This window comes from Phyllobates terribilis, unplaced genomic scaffold (assembly GCF_046119375.1).
Source record: "Phyllobates terribilis strain yellow unplaced genomic scaffold, ASM4611937v1 Scaffold_57__1_contigs__length_8443340, whole genome shotgun sequence".
NCBI classification, from domain to species: Eukaryota; Metazoa; Chordata; class Amphibia; order Anura; family Dendrobatidae; genus Phyllobates; species Phyllobates terribilis.
The window spans coordinates 1,191,814-1,206,019 of NW_027362817.1; positions in this window are offsets into that span (position 1 = coordinate 1,191,814).

Sequence of the window (14,206 nt, forward strand, 5' to 3'; positions counted from 1 at the left end):
GAAATGTTTGAAGCTACTGAGTGAACGGAAAGAGCTGGCATCTCACTCTCTTTGAATCTTCTTTATCATGCTAAGAGGAGCAGGAAAAAGCAAAAAATTTCAGAATTGCACCTTGCAATGTGGAGAAATTACTGTTTGTGCATTTACAATATTCATTGATTTTTGCCATTGAAAAATGTCCAGAAATGTTTGAAGCTACTGACTGAATGAAAGGAGCTGGCATCTCACTCTCTTTGAATCTTCTTTACCATGCTAAGAGGAGCAGGAAAAAGCAAAAATTTTCAGAATTGCACCTTGCAATGCGGAGAAATTATTGTTTGTGCATTCACATTATTCATTGATTTTTGCCATTGAAAAACGTCCAGAAATGTTTGAAGCTACTGACTGAATGAAAGGAGCTGGCATCTCACTCTCTTATAATCTTCTTTATCATGCTAAGAGGAGCAGGAAAAAGCAAAAAATTTCAGAATTGCGCCTTGCAATGCGGAGAGATCACTGTTTGTGCATTCACATTATTCATTGATTTTTGCCATTGAAAAACATCATGTTATTGATATACCAGAAATGTTTGAAGCTACTGACTGAATGAAAGAAGCTGGCATCTCACTCTCTTTGAATCTTCTTTATCATGCTAAGAGGAGCAGGAAAAAGCAAAAAATTTCAGAATTGCACCTTGCAATGCGGAGAAATTACTGTTTGTGCATTCACATTATTCATTGATTTTTGCCATTGAAAAACGTCCAGAAATGTTTGAAGCTACTGACTGAATGAAAGGAGCTGGCATCTCACTCTCTTTGAATCTTCTTTATCATGCTAAGAGGAGCAGGAAAAAGCAAAAAATTTCAGAATTGCACCTTGCAATGCGGAGAAATTACTGTTTGTGCATTTACAATATTCATTGATTTTTGCCATTGAAAAACATCCAGAAATGTTTGAAGCTACTGACTGAATGAAAAGAGCTGGCATCTCACTCTCTTTGAATCTTCTTTACCATGCTAAGAGGAGCAGGAAAAAGCAAAAAATTTCAGAATTGCACCTTGCAATGCGGAGAAATTACTGTTTGTGCATTCACATTATTCATTGATTGTTGCCATTGAAAAACATCATGTTATTCATATATCAGAAATGTTTGAAGCTACTGACTGAATGAAAAGAGCTGGCATCTCACTCTCTTTGAATCTTCTTTATCATGCTAAGAGGAGCAGGAAAAAGCCAAAAATTTCAGAATTGCACCTTGCAATGCGGAGAAATTACTGTTTGTGCATTCACATTATTCATTGATTTTTGCCATTGAAAAACATCATGTTATTCATATACCAGAAATGTTTGAAGCTACTGACTGAATGAAAAGAGCTGGCATCTCACTCTCTTTGAATCTTCTTTATCATGCTAAGAGGAGCAGGAAAAAGCAAAAAATTTCAGAATTGCACCTTGCAATGCGGAGAAATTACTGTTTGTGCATTTACAATATTCATTGATTTTTGCCATTGAAAAACGTCCAGAAATGTTTGAAGCTACTAACTGAATGAAAAGAGCTGGCATCTCACTCTCTTTGAATCTTCTTTATCATGCTAAGAGGAGCAGGAAAAAGCAAAAAATTTCAGAATTGCACCTTGCAATGTGGAGAAATTACTGTTTGTGCATTTACAATATTCATTGATTTTTGCCATTGAAAAACGTCCAGAAATGTTTGAAGCTACTGACTGAATGAAAGGAGCTGGCATCTCACTCTCTTTGAATCTTCTTTATCATGCTAAGTGGAGCAGGAAAAAGCAAAAAATTTCAGAATTGCACCTTGCAATGCGGAGAAATTACTGTTTGTGCATTCACATTATTCATTCATTTTTGCCATTGAAAAACGTCCAGAAATGTTTGAAGCTACTGACTGAATGAAAGGAGCTGGCATCTCACTCTCTTTGAATCTTCTTTATCATGCTAAGAGGAGCAGGAAAAAGCAAAAAAATTCAGAATTGCACCTTGAAATGCGGAGAAATCACTGTTTGTGCATTCACATTATTCATTGATTTTTGCCATTGAAAAACATCATGTTATTGATATACCAGAAATGTTTGAAGCTACTGACTGAATGAAAGGAGCTGGCATCTCACTCTCTTTGAATCTTCTTTATCATGCTAAGAGGAGCAGGAAAAAGCAAAAAATTTCAGAATTGCACCTTGCAATGCGGAGAAATTACTGTTTGTGCATTCACATTATTCATTGATTTTTGCCATTGAAAAACATCATGTTATTCATATACCAGAAATGTTTGAAGCTACTGACTGAATGAAAAGAGCTGGCATCTCACGCTCTTTGAATCTTCTTTATCATGCTAAGAGGAGCAGGAAAAAGCAAAAAATTTCAGAATTGCACCTTGCAATGCGGAGAAATTACTGTTTGTGCATTTACAATATTCATTGATTTTTGCCATTGAAAAACGTCCAGAAATGTTTGAAGCTACTGACTGAATGAAAAGAGCTGGCATCTCACTCTCTTTGAATCTTCTTTATCATGCTAAGAGGAGCAGGAAAAAGCAAAAAAATTTCAGAATTGCACCTTGCAATGCGGAGAAATTACTGTATGTGCATTCACAATATTCATTGATTGTTGCCATTGAAAAACATCATGTTATTCATATACCAGAAATGTTTGAAGCTACTGACTGAATGAAAAGAGCTGGCATCTCACTCTCTTTGAATCTTCTTTATCATGCTAAAAGCAGCAGGAAAAAGCAAAAAATTTCAGAATTGCACCTTGCAATGCGGATAAATTACTGTCTGTGCATTCACATTATTCATTGATTTTTGCCATTGAAAAACATCATGTTATTCATATACCAGAAATGTTTGAAGCTACTGAGTGAACGGAAAGAGCTGGCATCTCACTCTCTTTGAATCTTCTTTATCATGCTAAGAGGAGCAGGAAAAAGCAAAAAATTTCAGAATTGCACCTTGCAATGTGGAGAAATTACTGTTTGTGCATTTACAATATTCATTGATTTTTGCCATTGAAAAATGTCCAGAAATGTTTGAAGCTACTGACTGAATGAAAGGAGCTGGCATCTCACTCTCTTTGAATCTTCTTTACCATGCTAAGAGGAGCAGGAAAAAGCAAAAATTTTCAGAATTGCACCTTGCAATGCGGAGAAATTATTGTTTGTGCATTCACATTATTCATTGATTTTTGCCATTGAAAAACGTCCAGAAATGTTTGAAGCTACTGACTGAATGAAAGGAGCTGGCATCTCACTCTCTTATAATCTTCTTTATCATGCTAAGAGGAGCAGGAAAAAGCAAAAAATTTCAGAATTGCGCCTTGCAATGCGGAGAGATCACTGTTTGTGCATTCACATTATTCATTGATTTTTGCCATTGAAAAACATCATGTTATTGATATACCAGAAATGTTTGAAGCTACTGACTGAATGAAAGAAGCTGGCATCTCACTCTCTTTGAATCTTCTTTATCATGCTAAGAGGAGCAGGAAAAAGCAAAAAATTTCAGAATTGCACCTTGCAATGCGGAGAAATTACTGTTTGTGCATTCACATTATTCATTGATTTTTGCCATTGAAAAACGTCCAGAAATGTTTGAAGCTACTGACTGAATGAAAGGAGCTGGCATCTCACTCTCTTTGAATCTTCTTTATCATGCTAAGAGGAGCAGGAAAAAGCAAAAAATTTCAGAATTGCACCTTGCAATGCGGAGAAATTACTGTTTGTGCATTTACAATATTCATTGATTTTTGCCATTGAAAAACATCCAGAAATGTTTGAAGCTACTGACTGAATGAAAAGAGCTGGCATCTCACTCTCTTTGAATCTTCTTTACCATGCTAAGAGGAGCAGGAAAAAGCAAAAAATTTCAGAATTGCACCTTGCAATGCGGAGAAATTACTGTTTGTGCATTCACATTATTCATTGATTGTTGCCATTGAAAAACATCATGTTATTCATATATCAGAAATGTTTGAAGCTACTGACTGAATGAAAAGAGCTGGCATCTCACTCTCTTTGAATCTTCTTTATCATGCTAAGAGGAGCAGGAAAAAGCCAAAAATTTCAGAATTGCACCTTGCAATGCGGAGAAATTACTGTTTGTGCATTCACATTATTCATTGATTTTTGCCATTGAAAAACATCATGTTATTCATATACCAGAAATGTTTGAAGCTACTGACTGAATGAAAAGAGCTGGCATCTCACTCTCTTTGAATCTTCTTTATCATGCTAAGAGGAGCAGGAAAAAGCAAAAAATTTCAGAATTGCACCTTGCAATGCGGAGAAATTACTGTTTGTGCATTTACAATATTCATTGATTTTTGCCATTGAAAAACGTCCAGAAATGTTTGAAGCTACTAACTGAATGAAAAGAGCTGGCATCTCACTCTCTTTGAATCTTCTTTATCATGCTAAGAGGAGCAGGAAAAAGCAAAAAAATTCAGAATTGCACCTTGCAATGCGGAGAAATTACTGTTTGTGCATTTAAAATATTCATTGATTTTTGCCAATGAAAAACGTCCAGAAATGTTTGAAGCTACTGACTGAATGAAAGGAGCTGGCATCTCACTCTCTTTGAATCTTCTTTATCATGCTAAGAGGAGCAGGAAAAAGCAAAAAATTTCAGAATTGCACCTTGCAATGTGGAGAAATTACTTTTTGTGCATTCACATTATTCATTGATTGTTGCCATTGAAGAACATCATGTTATTCATATACCAGAAATGTTTGAAGCTACTGACTGAATGAAAAGAGCTGGCATCTCACTCTCTTTGAATCTTCTTTATCATGCTAAGAGGAGCAGGAAAAAGCAAAAAATTTCAGAATTGCACCTTGCAATGCGGAGAAATTACTGTTTGTGCATTTACAATATTCATTGATTTTTGCCATTGAAAAACGTTCAGAAATGTTTGAAGCTACTGACTGAATGAAAAGAGCTGACATCTCACTCTCTTTGAATCTTCTTTATCATGCTAAGAGGAGCAGGATAAAGCAAAAAATTTCAGAATTGCACCTTGCAATGCGGAGAAATTGCTGTTTGTGCATTCACATTATTCATTGATTGTTGCCATTGAAAAACATCATGTTATTCATATACCAGAAATGTTTGAAGCTACTGACTGAATGAAAAGAGCTGGCATCTCACTCTCTTTGAATCTTCTTTATCATGCTAAGAGCAGCAGGAAAAAGCAAAAAATTTCAGAATTCCACCTTGCAATGCGGATAAATTACTGTTTGTGCATTCACAGTATTCATTGATTTTTGCCATTGAAAAACATCATGTTATTCATATACCAGAAATGTTTGAAGCTACTGTCTGAACAAAAAGAGCTGGCATCTCACTCTCTTTGAATCTTCTTTATCATGCTAAGAGGAGCAGGAAAAAGCAAAAAATTTCAGAATTGCACCTTGCAATGTGGAGAACTTACTGTTTGTGCATTTACAATATTCATTGATTTTTGCCATTGAAAAACGTCCAGAAATGTTTGAAGCTACTGACTGAATAAAAGGAGCTGGCATCTCACTCTCTTTGAATCTTCTTTATCATGCTAAGAGGAGCAGGAAAAAGCAGAAAATTTCAGAATTGCACCTTGCAATGCGGAGAAATTATTGTTTGTGCATTCACATTATTCATTGATTTTTGCCATTGAAAAACATCATGTTATTGATATACCAGAAATGTTTGAAGCTACTAACTGAATGAAAGGAGCTGGCATCTCACTCTCTTTGAATCTTCTTTATAATGCTAAGAGGAGCAGGAAAAAGCAAAAAATTTCAGAATTGCACCCTGCAATGCGGAGAAATTACTGTTTGTGCATTCACATTATTCATTGATTTTTGCCATTGAAAAACCTCGAGAAATGTTTGAAGCTACTGACTGAATGAAAGGAGCTGGCATCTCACTCTCTTTGAATCTTCTTTATAATGCTAAGAGGAGCAGGAAAAAGCAAAAAATTTCAGAATTGCACCTTGCAATGCGGAGAAATTACTGTTTGTGCATTTACAATATTCATTGATTTTTGCCATTGAAAAACGTCCAGAAATGTTTGAAGCTACTGACTGAATGAAAAGAGCTGGCATCTCACTCTCTTTGAATCTTCTTTATCATGCTAAGAGGAGCAGGAAAAAGCCAAAAATTTCAGAATTGCACCTTGCAATGCGGAGAAATTACTGTTTGTGCATTCACATTATTCATTGATTTTTGCCATTGAAAAACATCATGTTATTCATATACCAGAAATGTTTGAAGCTACTGACTGAATGAAAAGAGCTGGCATCTCACTCTCTTTGAATCTTCTTTATCATGCTAAGAGGAGCAGGAAAAAGCAAAAAATTTCAGAATTGCACCTTGCAATGCGGAGAAATTACTGTTTGTGCATTTACAATATTCATTGATTTTTGCCATTGAAAAACGTCCAGAAATGTTTGAAGCTACTAACTGAATGAAAAGAGCTGGCATCTCACTCTCTTTGAATCTTCTTTATCATGCTAAGAGGAGCAGGAAAAAGCAAAAAATTTCAGAATTGCACCTTGCAATGTGGAGAAATTACTGTTTGTGCATTTACAATATTCATTGATTTTTGCCATTGAAAAACGTCCAGAAATGTTTGAAGCTACTGACTGAATGAAAGGAGCTGGCATCTCACTCTCTTTGAATCTTCTTTATCATGCTAAGTGGAGCAGGAAAAAGCAAAAAATTTCAGAATTGCACCTTGCAATGCGGAGAAATTACTGTTTGTGCATTCACATTATTCATTCATTTTTGCCATTGAAAAACGTCCAGAAATGTTTGAAGCTACTGACTGAATGAAAGGAGCTGGCATCTCACTCTCTTTGAATCTTCTTTATCATGCTAAGAGGAGCAGGAAAAAGCAAAAAAATTCAGAATTGCACCTTGAAATGCGGAGAAATCACTGTTTGTGCATTCACATTATTCATTGATTTTTGCCATTGAAAAACATCATGTTATTGATATACCAGAAATGTTTGAAGCTACTGACTGAATGAAAGGAGCTGGCATCTCACTCTCTTTGAATCTTCTTTATCATGCTAAGAGGAGCAGGAAAAAGCAAAAAATTTCAGAATTGCACCTTGCAATGCGGAGAAATTACTGTTTGTGCATTCACATTATTCATTGATTTTTGCCATTGAAAAACATCATGTTATTCATATACCAGAAATGTTTGAAGCTACTGACTGAATGAAAAGAGCTGGCATCTCACGCTCTTTGAATCTTCTTTATCATGCTAAGAGGAGCAGGAAAAAGCAAAAAATTTCAGAATTGCACCTTGCAATGCGGAGAAATTACTGTTTGTGCATTTACAATATTCATTGATTTTTGCCATTGAAAAACGTCCAGAAATGTTTGAAGCTACTGACTGAATGAAAAGAGCTGGCATCTCACTCTCTTTGAATCTTCTTTATCATGCTAAGAGGAGCAGGAAAAAGCAAAAAAATTTCAGAATTGCACCTTGCAATGCGGAGAAATTACTGTATGTGCATTCACAATATTCATTGATTGTTGCCATTGAAAAACATCATGTTATTCATATACCAGAAATGTTTGAAGCTACTGACTGAATGAAAAGAGCTGGCATCTCACTCTCTTTGAATCTTCTTTATCATGCTAAAAGCAGCAGGAAAAAGCAAAAAATTTCAGAATTGCACCTTGCAATGCGGATAAATTACTGTCTGTGCATTCACATTATTCATTGATTTTTGCCATTGAAAAACATCATGTTATTCATATACCAGAAATGTTTGAAGCTACTGAGTGAACGGAAAGAGCTGGCATCTCACTCTCTTTGAATCTTCTTTATCATGCTAAGAGGAGCAGGAAAAAGCAAAAAATTTCAGAATTGCACCTTGCAATGTGGAGAAATTACTGTTTGTGCATTTACAATATTCATTGATTTTTGCCATTGAAAAATGTCCAGAAATGTTTGAAGCTACTGACTGAATGAAAGGAGCTGGCATCTCACTCTCTTTGAATCTTCTTTACCATGCTAAGAGGAGCAGGAAAAAGCAAAAATTTTCAGAATTGCACCTTGCAATGCGGAGAAATTATTGTTTGTGCATTCACATTATTCATTGATTTTTGCCATTGAAAAACGTCCAGAAATGTTTGAAGCTACTGACTGAATGAAAGGAGCTGGCATCTCACTCTCTTATAATCTTCTTTATCATGCTAAGAGGAGCAGGAAAAAGCAAAAAATTTCAGAATTGCGCCTTGCAATGCGGAGAGATCACTGTTTGTGCATTCACATTATTCATTGATTTTTGCCATTGAAAAACATCATGTTATTGATATACCAGAAATGTTTGAAGCTACTGACTGAATGAAAGAAGCTGGCATCTCACTCTCTTTGAATCTTCTTTATCATGCTAAGAGGAGCAGGAAAAAGCAAAAAATTTCAGAATTGCACCTTGCAATGCGGAGAAATTACTGTTTGTGCATTCACATTATTCATTGATTTTTGCCATTGAAAAACGTCCAGAAATGTTTGAAGCTACTGACTGAATGAAAGGAGCTGGCATCTCACTCTCTTTGAATCTTCTTTATCATGCTAAGAGGAGCAGGAAAAAGCAAAAAATTTCAGAATTGCACCTTGCAATGCGGAGAAATTACTGTTTGTGCATTTACAATATTCATTGATTTTTGCCATTGAAAAACATCCAGAAATGTTTGAAGCTACTGACTGAATGAAAAGAGCTGGCATCTCACTCTCTTTGAATCTTCTTTACCATGCTAAGAGGAGCAGGAAAAAGCAAAAAATTTCAGAATTGCACCTTGCAATGCGGAGAAATTACTGTTTGTGCATTCACATTATTCATTGATTGTTGCCATTGAAAAACATCATGTTATTCATATATCAGAAATGTTTGAAGCTACTGACTGAATGAAAAGAGCTGGCATCTCACTCTCTTTGAATCTTCTTTATCATGCTAAGAGGAGCAGGAAAAAGCCAAAAATTTCAGAATTGCACCTTGCAATGCGGAGAAATTACTGTTTGTGCATTCACATTATTCATTGATTTTTGCCATTGAAAAACATCATGTTATTCATATACCAGAAATGTTTGAAGCTACTGACTGAATGAAAAGAGCTGGCATCTCACTCTCTTTGAATCTTCTTTATCATGCTAAGAGGAGCAGGAAAAAGCAAAAAATTTCAGAATTGCACCTTGCAATGCGGAGAAATTACTGTTTGTGCATTTACAATATTCATTGATTTTTGCCATTGAAAAACGTCCAGAAATGTTTGAAGCTACTAACTGAATGAAAAGAGCTGGCATCTCACTCTCTTTGAATCTTCTTTATCATGCTAAGAGGAGCAGGAAAAAGCAAAAAAATTCAGAATTGCACCTTGCAATGCGGAGAAATTACTGTTTGTGCATTTAAAATATTCATTGATTTTTGCCAATGAAAAACGTCCAGAAATGTTTGAAGCTACTGACTGAATGAAAGGAGCTGGCATCTCACTCTCTTTGAATCTTCTTTATCATGCTAAGAGGAGCAGGAAAAAGCAAAAAATTTCAGAATTGCACCTTGCAATGTGGAGAAATTACTTTTTGTGCATTCACATTATTCATTGATTGTTGCCATTGAAGAACATCATGTTATTCATATACCAGAAATGTTTGAAGCTACTGACTGAATGAAAAGAGCTGGCATCTCACTCTCTTTGAATCTTCTTTATCATGCTAAGAGGAGCAGGAAAAAGCAAAAAATTTCAGAATTGCACCTTGCAATGCGGAGAAATTACTGTTTGTGCATTTACAATATTCATTGATTTTTGCCATTGAAAAACGTTCAGAAATGTTTGAAGCTACTGACTGAATGAAAAGAGCTGACATCTCACTCTCTTTGAATCTTCTTTATCATGCTAAGAGGAGCAGGATAAAGCAAAAAATTTCAGAATTGCACCTTGCAATGCGGAGAAATTGCTGTTTGTGCATTCACATTATTCATTGATTGTTGCCATTGAAAAACATCATGTTATTCATATACCAGAAATGTTTGAAGCTACTGACTGAATGAAAAGAGCTGGCATCTCACTCTCTTTGAATCTTCTTTATCATGCTAAGAGCAGCAGGAAAAAGCAAAAAATTTCAGAATTCCACCTTGCAATGCGGATAAATTACTGTTTGTGCATTCACAGTATTCATTGATTTTTGCCATTGAAAAACATCATGTTATTCATATACCAGAAATGTTTGAAGCTACTGTCTGAACAAAAAGAGCTGGCATCTCACTCTCTTTGAATCTTCTTTATCATGCTAAGAGGAGCAGGAAAAAGCAAAAAATTTCAGAATTGCACCTTGCAATGTGGAGAACTTACTGTTTGTGCATTTACAATATTCATTGATTTTTGCCATTGAAAAACGTCCAGAAATGTTTGAAGCTACTGACTGAATAAAAGGAGCTGGCATCTCACTCTCTTTGAATCTTCTTTATCATGCTAAGAGGAGCAGGAAAAAGCAGAAAATTTCAGAATTGCACCTTGCAATGCGGAGAAATTATTGTTTGTGCATTCACATTATTCATTGATTTTTGCCATTGAAAAACATCATGTTATTGATATACCAGAAATGTTTGAAGCTACTAACTGAATGAAAGGAGCTGGCATCTCACTCTCTTTGAATCTTCTTTATAATGCTAAGAAGAGCAGGAAAAAGCAAAAAATTTCAGAATTGCACCCTGCAATGCGGAGAAATTACTGTTTGTGCATTCACATTATTCATTGATTTTTGCCATTGAAAAACCTCGAGAAATGTTTGAAGCTACTGACTGAATGAAAGGAGCTGGCATCTCACTCTCTTTGAATCTTCTTTATAATGCTAAGAGGAGCAGGAAAAAGCAAAAAATTTCAGAATTGCACCTTGCAATGCGGAGAAATTACTGTTTGTGCATTTACAATATTCATTGATTTTTGCCATTGAAAAACGTCCAGAAATGTTTGAAGCTACTGACTGAATGAAAAGAGCTGGCATCTCACTCTCTTTGAATCTTCTTTATCATGCTAAGAGGAGCAGGAAAAAGCAAAAAATTTCAGAATTGCACCTTGCAATGCGGAGAAATTACTGTTTGTGCATTCACATTATTCATTGATTGTTGCCATTGAAAAACATCATGTTATTCATATACCAGAAATGTTTGAAGCTACTGACTGAATGAAAAGAGCTGGCATCTCACTCTCTTTGAATCTTCTTTATCATGCTAAGAGGAGCAGGAAAAAGCAAAAAATTTCAGAATTGCAACTTGCAATGCGGAGAAATTACTGTTTGTGCATTCACATTATTCATTGAATTTTGGCATTGAAAAATATCATGTTATTCATATACCAGAAATGTTTGAAGCTACTGACTGAATGAAAAGAGCTGGCATCTCACTCTCTTTGAATCTTCTTTATCATGCGAAGAGGAGCAGGAAAAAGCAAAAAATTTCAGAATTGCACCTTGCAATGCGGAGAAATTACTGTTTGTGCATTCACATTATTCATTGATTGTTGCCATTGAAAAACATCATGTTATTCATATACCAGAAATGTTTGAAGCTACTGACTGAATGAAAAGAGCTGGCATCTCACTCTCTTTGAATCTTCTTTATCATGCTAAGAGGAGCAGGAAAAAGCAGAAAATTTCAGAATTGCACCTTGGAATGCGGAGAAATTATTGTTTGTGCATTCACATTATTCATTGATTTTTGCCATTGAAAAACATCATGTTATTGATATACCAGAAATGTTTGAAGCTACTGACTGAATGAAAATAGCTGGCATCTCACTCTCTTTGAATCTTCTTTATCATGATAAGAGGAGCAGGAAAAAGCAAAAAATTTCAGAATTGCACCTTGCAATGCGGAGAAATTACTGTTTGTGCATTTACAATATTCATTGATTTTTGCCATTGAAAAATGTCCAGAAATGTTTGAAGCTACTGACTGAATGAAAGGAGCTGGCATCTCACTCTCTTTGAATCTTCTTTTTCATGCTAAGAGGAGCAGGAAAAAGCAAAAAATTTCAGAATTGCACCTTGCAATGGTTGAAATTACTGTTTGTGCATTCACATTATTCATTGATTTTTGCCATTGAAAAACATCATGTTATTCATATACCAGAAATGTTTGAAGCTACTGACTGAAGGAAAAGAGCTGGCATCTCACTCTCTTTGAATCTTCTTTATCATGCTAAGAGGAGCAGGAAAAAGCAAAAAATTTCAGAATTGCACCTTGCAATGCGGAGAAATTCCTGTTTGTGCATTCACATTATTCATTGATTTTTGCCATTGAAAAACATCATGTTATTCATATACCAGAAATGTTTGAAGCTACTGTCTGAATGAAAAGAGCTGGCATCTCACTCTCTTTGAATCTTCTTTATCATGCTAAGAGGAGCAGGAAAAAGCAAAAAATTTCAGAATTGCACTTGCAATGCGGAGAAATTACTGTTTGTGCATTTACAATATTCATTGATTTTTGCCATTGAAAAACGTCCAGAAATGTTTGAAGCTACTGACTGAATAAAAGGAGCTGGCATCTCACTCTCTTTGAATCTTCTTTATCATGCTAAGAGGAGCAGGAAAAAGCAGAAAATTTCAGAATTGCACCTTGGAATGCGGAGAAATTATTGTTTGTGCATTCACATTATTCATTGATTTTTGCCATTGAAAAACATCATGTTATTGATATACCAGAAATGTTTGAAGCTACTAACTGAATGAAAGGAGCTGGCATCTCACTCTCTTTGAATCTTCTTTATCATGCTAAGAGGAGCAGGAAAAAGCAAAAAATTTCAGAATTCCACCTTGCAATGCGGAGAAATTACTGTTTGTGCATTCATATTTTTCATTGATTTTTGCCATTGAAAAACCTCGAGAAATGTTTGAAGCTACTGACTGAATGAAAGGAGCTGGCATCTCACTCTCTTTGAATCTTCTTTATAATGCTAAGAGGAGCAGGAAAAAGGAAAAAATTTCAGAATTGCTCCTTGCAATGCGGAGAAATTACTGTTTGTTCATTTACAATATTCATTGATTTTTGCCATTGAAAAACGTCCAGAAATGTTTGAAGCTACAGACTGAATGAAAAGAGCTGGCATCTCACTCTCTTTGAATCTTCTTTATCATGCTAAGAGGAGCAGGAAAAAGCAAAAAATTTCAGAATTGCACCTTGCAATGCGGAGAAATTACTGTTTGTGCATTCACATTATTCATTGATTGTTGCCATTGAAAAACATCATGTTATTCATATACCAGAAATGTTTGAAGCTACTGACTGAATGAAAATAGCTGGCATCTCACTCTCTTTGAATCTTCTTTATCATGATAAGAGGAGCAGGAAGAAGCAAAAAATTTCAGAATTGCACCTTGCAATGCGGAGAAATTACTGTTTGTGCATTTACAATATTCATTGATTTTTGCCATTGAAAAACGTCCAGAAATGTTTGAAGCTACTGACTGAATGAAAGGAGCTGGCATCTCACTCTTTTTGAATCTTCTTTATCATGCTAAGAGGAGCAGGAAAAAGCAAAAAATTTCAGAATTGCACCTTGCAATGTGGAGAAATTACTGTTTGTGCATTCACATTATTCATTGATTGTTGCCATTGAAGAACATCATGTTATTAATATACCAGAAATGTTTGAAGCTACTGACTGAATGAAAAGAGCTGGCATCTCACTCTCTTTGAATCTTCTTTATCATGCTAAGAGGAGCAGGAAAAAGCAAAAAATTTCAGAATTGCACCTTGCAATGCGGAGAAATCACTGTTTGTGCATTCACATTATTCTTTGATTTTTGCCATTGAAAACAATCATGTTATTCATATACCAGAAATGTTTGAAGCTACTGACTGAATGAAAGGAGCTGGCATCTCACTCTCGTTGAATCTTCTTTTTCATGCTAAGAGGAGCAGGAAAAAGCAAAAAATTTCAGAATTGCACCTTGCAATGCGGAGAAATTACTGTTTGTGCATTTACAATATTCATTGATTTTTGCCATTGAAAAATGTTCAGAAATGTTTGAAGCTACTGACTGAATGAAAAGAGCTGACATCTCACTCTCTTTGAATCTTCTTTATCATGCTAAGAGGAGCAGGAAAAAGCAAAAAATTTCAGAATTGCACCTTGCAATGCGGAGAAATTGCTGTTTGTGCATTCACATTATTCATTGATTGTTGCCATTGAAAAACATCATGTTATTCATATACCAG